Source organism: Sebastes fasciatus, chromosome 16, assembly GCF_043250625.1.
Source record: "Sebastes fasciatus isolate fSebFas1 chromosome 16, fSebFas1.pri, whole genome shotgun sequence".
NCBI lineage: Eukaryota > Metazoa > Chordata > Actinopteri > Perciformes > Sebastidae > Sebastes > Sebastes fasciatus.
In genome coordinates, this window is record NC_133810.1 from 2,267,388 (window position 1) to 2,273,387 (window position 6,000).

Here is a 6,000-nt window from a genome sequence, read left to right on the forward strand (position 1 = left end):
ATGTCACTGATTGCTGTGTTTGATGACAAATCAGCGCTCCTCCCTCTGTTTGTTTGGCTTCGTTTCACTTTCAACAACAAACCTCACAAGAAAAAGACAAGACGCAGCTGTTCTGATGAAGAGGAGGAGGAGGAGGAGGGAAAGTGACCCTCTGCTCTCACCCAGAGGTCAGAGTTCAACCATGAGGTTGGGTTTGTTCCAACGTAATCACAAGTTTAAGTTTTAAAGATAAATCGCACAAATTGCAGATTCAGAAATAGAATCAAATGAACAGCAGATGTGTATTTAAATAAATGTAACGCCACTGGGATTATATTTATATTATAATAATATGATATATATAGCAAGATATATAACAATGTCTCCTGATCCAAAGTGTTTAAAAATATTGGTGATTTGAAAATCATTTTATCAGACGCCAACCAGCCAACCAACAAACCAACCAACCAACCAACCAACCAACCAACCAACCAACCAACCAACCAACCAACAAACCAACCAACAAACCAACAAACCAACGCCGGTGAAAACATAACCTCCTTCCTAGGCCTTTGGCCTTGGCGGAGGTAAAGGTTACATTATAGTTAATAGAAAGCCCGGTGCGTTTCATACGCTAAAGGGTGCCTTGTGTGGCGGTGACGTGACGAAGCGTCGGTGTTTAACGCCCTGGGAATGAGAACTTTAAGTAACGTGTCGGAGGACCTCTAGTGGTAAAATAAGACATTTTGTGACCCCAGTCGGCAAATATTAAGACACGATTTTCGGCCTGGGACTCTCCACCGGTTCAGTCAGAACTGAACTTTTTTGAATGCAAAACAAGTTCAAGAATATAAATTCCTTTGCCTTCTACTTATAATATAACCTGGAGAATGTTGAAGAATGTGAGCAACAATGTGCAGCATGTTATCTGATAAATAACTGATAAGAAATCAACATCCAAACCTGTTTTTAGGTCCCGTTTCTGAGCGGTGAGTCTGTCTCTCTGTCTGTCTGTCTCCGAGCTGTGGCGGGCGCCGTCGGGGGCGGGGGGGTGAGACAGACTGGCGAGAGCCCCGGTGACCGGGAGGCACCAACGCCCGACCACACAGCTACGGGTCAGTCTACACAGAGACAGACGGGGAGACGACCACCAGAAGACTTTAATGATCCAGAGACAAAGACAAAGACGAACATACCGGCTGCTGTTGGAGACTCCACTGTTGTCCATGACTGATATCAATTATTAAAGTTATTGGCAGTGGTGGAAAGTAAATAAATACATTTACTTAAGTATTATACTTTAGCTCAATGTTGAGGTTTTCCATTTTATTCTACTTTAAACTTCTACTCCGCTACATTAGTTTGATAGCTTTAAAGGGACTGTTTGTAACTTTCTAAGCGTATAAATGTAGCTGGTCGGGACACATGCGCGCTCGCGTGTGTCTGAAGTCACTCCTCCTCTGCCTACCTTCACTGAAACAGCGCACGTGTTCTTGCTGACTCGTTCCACCTCTAGACGTGAACGCGCGCTCACTCCACACTGCAGAAGAGTTAGTTTAGCTCTGAGAATATCTAGTGAATGTTCAGTGGACGTTTGTGCAGAAATAACTGCTGCAGCTCCTCCAGACCAACAGAGGTTTCCCGTGTCTTGTGAAGTGACGGAGCTCCGCAGAGAGAAACGTTATCGTCTCCGACCAAAACTCCGCTGTCTCCCTGCAGGCTCGGTCGGAGACGATAACGTTTCTCTTCCTGCTTCAGAGCCCCGGCGTCTGACGCGCGTCTCATGCGGGCAGTGTGTCCACTCTAACCTGTTAACATGGACGCCGAAATAAAAAACAACACGCCACGCAGCCGCCACGCGCTCTTGACGCTGGTAGTGTGTCCACCACTTAAGACGTCTTTGTTAAGTTTACTTCTTCCACCTGAGTTAACCTGCATCCTGCACGTGTATGAGCTGCATCAAGTTGTCTTTAAACTTCACATTTCTCATTATAAAAGCTCAGCTGACAACAACAATCAATAAACCAGTGTCCTCATAATGTGAAGTATTTAGTCTGTTCCAGATTCTGCACAGAGGAAAGTCCCAGCAGCAGCAGAAGAACAAATAGTGTGAAACTTCATTGCGTATACGGTCGAGCTAAAATTAGCCGGTGCAGACGTTTCTAAAGTCATAACTCACAATAGAAGTGAACAGAACAGGTACGTTTCCTCCTCCTCACTGTTCAGCTCAGCATGGAAACTGGAGGCAGACAGAGGCCTTTCTGTCTGAGCTGTGAAGGAGGGAGAGTACAGGCGTCACGCAGCGCCGAGACGTCCTGACAGCGCCGAGACGTCCCGACAGCGCCGACCAATTAAAAGGTGAGAGGAGAGGAAGAGCAGGAAGTCAGGAGCCGAGCGGAGGACTTCCTGGACTCCCTGAAACACTGAGCTCACTGTGATACTCACTGGTACTCCGATGTTTTACTGAAGTAGAAATACCACAGTGGAGACTAAATCTTCAGCCTTTAATCGTGGCAGTGCGTGTTCTGGTACTGGTACTGGTTCTGGTACCGGTGCTGTGTGGTCTGGCAGCTCCAGCTCAGTGTTGATGCTTTTGGTTTATTTTAGAGCGACGAGGCAGCGGAGAGACTCACGTCGTCTTTTGATGAGGCCAGATGAGACCTTCGGCCACATTCCCGCTCGGTCTCCCGCGGGCTGCAGCTCGCCACATTACTGCCTGCTGTCCAAACAAACACGAGGCCCGTCCCGGAGAGAGCCTCCTCGAGCCGAGCCGAGTCGTGCCAAGCCAAGCCGAGGCGGGACAAACCGCCCACCTCTGACGGTCCTAAAATATATAGACTCTCCGTTTTTAACTCCAGGAACAAGAGACTTCTTCAGTTAGTCACAAACAAAGTGGTTCCACATGTTGTGGTACGAGCTGTTGTTGTCACTTGTGATGTCTGGACGTCACTAACTGGTCACAGTGTTCCTGAAAGACGTTCATTTAGTCTCTCCTGGAGTCTCGTTTGTTTCTGTCTGGAACAAAGTCTGCTGTAGAGGAGTAAAAAACGTCCTCATTGTCCAGTCATGGCTTAGCCACTGTAACTACCAGGCCTGTCAAGTTTTGGATTTATTCAAATGCCAAAGCCTGTAAGAGTGATACATGGCATTTAAAGACTTTTTGTTTTCCTTAATGATTAAAAAAAAACGGCTCTAACGTATAAGACACAATTGTCGGCATGTCCAGCTAGTATCTACAGTGGTTACTCCCGAGGACAAACGAGGACATCATTAGTTTAGGGTGACCATATTTTCAAAAACCCCAAACGGGACCCTTAAAGCATCAGTAGGCAAGATTGGAGCAAATATGATAAAAAAAAAAAAAGTCGCTATATGGTGACAGTAGTCCATGAAACAGGTTACCTGAAAAAAATCATGTGTTCTCTGTGTCCTCCGGTGCTCCTAACGGCATCTGCAAGATTTCACAGACCGGAGGAAAAACAAGCAGTAAGAGCTGATCTGAGGTCTGCTGTCCATCTGCCGTCTATGAGAGCCGGCTGTCAATCACTCTGAACTCCGACCAAACGGTCAAACTAGGCAGCGCTGATCAAATATGAATCAATGATCTGTTACGTTAATGCCTATTTCTCTCCTCACATGTTCTCAGAATCATCTTGTAGTGCACGGTTTAGCTGTAGAAGGTTTGTGATGCCGCCACCGCCATTGTGAAATCTCGACGCCAAGTTCTGGTCACATGACCGGAGCACAGCCAATAGGAACGCTCTCTCAATGAAATGACCTGTGATTGGTCAAAGTCTCCCGTCACGGGCTAGATGTTCTAAAGCCTGAAAACAGAGCCATGAGGAGGAGCAGAAGTCTAGTTATCTCTCAGAACACTTGAATTACAATATGCTGAAAGGTTATTATGGGATGTTTGCCCAATGATGCCAAAAATATCCTGCCTACTGCAGCTTTAAACTGAGTTGAACGTCTGTTAAAAACCTCCCACAAACATCCGTTGTCCAGTCGTAGCTTAGCGACAGTAACTAGCAGGCAGGCCTGTCAGGTTTTGAGTTTCTACACAAAGCGATGTACATGATGCTGTATTATAGAGCAATACATTTACATTTAAAGAGTTTATAAAGTTTAGTTTTTGGTGAAGTTTTGCCTTTGTAAGGAATGATTTAAAGAGGGTGTTTATCTGCTCTGACGTCAGATACTATTGTTGGACTAACTAACTTACTACAGAGTGTTACCTCCAAGGCCAAACGAGGACGTTATTCTCAAGAGAAACCCCATTATCACCTCAAATGAGACTGTTAACACTTCATTAATCCCCCACGGATAAATCCAAACATCAGCTGATAAAGAAACTCAACATGAATTCACTTCAACAAACAGAAAAACACGTAGAATGTTTTTCTGTGACGGCTTAAAATATAAGTATATAAATATATATGTGATGAAAACAGCTTGTGTTTTCATGTCTCCGTGTGTGTGTGTGTGGGCAGTCGTGTTTTACTCTCTAAATGTGTGTGTGTGTGTGTGTGTGAGGACGAGAGAGGAATGTGTGTGTGTGTGACACAGAGGTCGTAAAAACAAAATGCCACAGGATTTTGATTCACCATAAAACTTTACTAGACCTTTTTGTTGTTGTTAACAAGTATTCCTGAAATGTCCTCCCACAGTTTGATTGAGCCGAGACGAGAAGAATCTCTTTTAATTGAAAAAGAAAGACACGCTAGTGGTGAGAAGTGGGTTGTAAAAGTAACTTATCTAATTTAAATCACTTAAAGTGGATTTAAACTGCCACACGATGACTTAGACCAGTAGGATCAACAGAAAACAACGTTCAGATAAAACATGACAGACACAATTAGCTCCTGCAAATGTCAAGGTTTTTAATATATTTCTTAAAGATGCATGCTAAAGTGCGAAATATAATTTTCAATGCATGACATTTACTTGTAATAGAGTATTTTTACAGTGTGGTATTAGAACTTTGACTTAAGTAGAGGATCTGTATACATCCTCGACCACTGCATAATATAACAAACCAGACTGTTTCACGTCGACGACATCAATCGTCTCTTCACAGAACCGTCCGTCTGGTGTCTGCTCGTGTCTGGTTTCATGTAAATACCAAATCATTTGTTTAAAATGTAAAATCAGGTCTTTAAATTTGAGATTCAAAGGACGGAGAGAGAGACAGAGAGAGATGGAGAGGAAGGATTTGCATTAGGCAGGATACAGTTTGTATATATTGTCATGAAAACAACAAACAGGTGACGTCCACAGACTTCACTGTTCACAGTTTTCATTACATGTTTTGGTGAATTACAATATCAGTATATCATCATAAACATTAAAACAAGAATGTTCATCTTGCCCAAAAAACACCTGGCATGCATTAGAAAGTTTGGCATGACACGATGACCAACAATTCATCTGGCGTTGAATTCCTGAGCGGGACTGAATCTAAAAGTCTTTATCATGGTTGTCAAATCAGATTGACATGTAAGCTTTGAGAGCGACTCTGTCAGGATGCCAGACTGTGACTCGGGGTGTGTTAATATGTCGTCTTTGTGTCTGCATCTCTGTGACAGACAGAGACGTCAAGTCATCAAACAGGACAATGCAGCGTCTGGTCCAGAGCTCTGAACTCTGGGAGACAGAGACAGACAAAGAGATGGTGTGATAGGTGGAAGGAGGTGACGGAGAGCTAAAAGGCCAACGGGTGAAGCTGTTTGTTTTTGCCGCCTCGCTGTCTGAAAAAAAAAACTGGCAAATGATTCTGCGAGAGAAAAACATTTCCTGAAGATGCGATCAGTGAATTTTCTTTCTGGAATCATTTTGTATTTGGTTTATTTATGTTCTGGGTGAAGTGACTCTCTCCCTCTTTGCTTTCACGCTGATTCTGTTTGTGATTTTCAACAACGAACTCAGAGGAGTGGAGGTTTACGTGATCTCAAGAGTTCGTCTCCGACGTTTTGCTGACGATATAGCTGTATTTGCTTCATTGGACCGTGACCTCCACTGCAC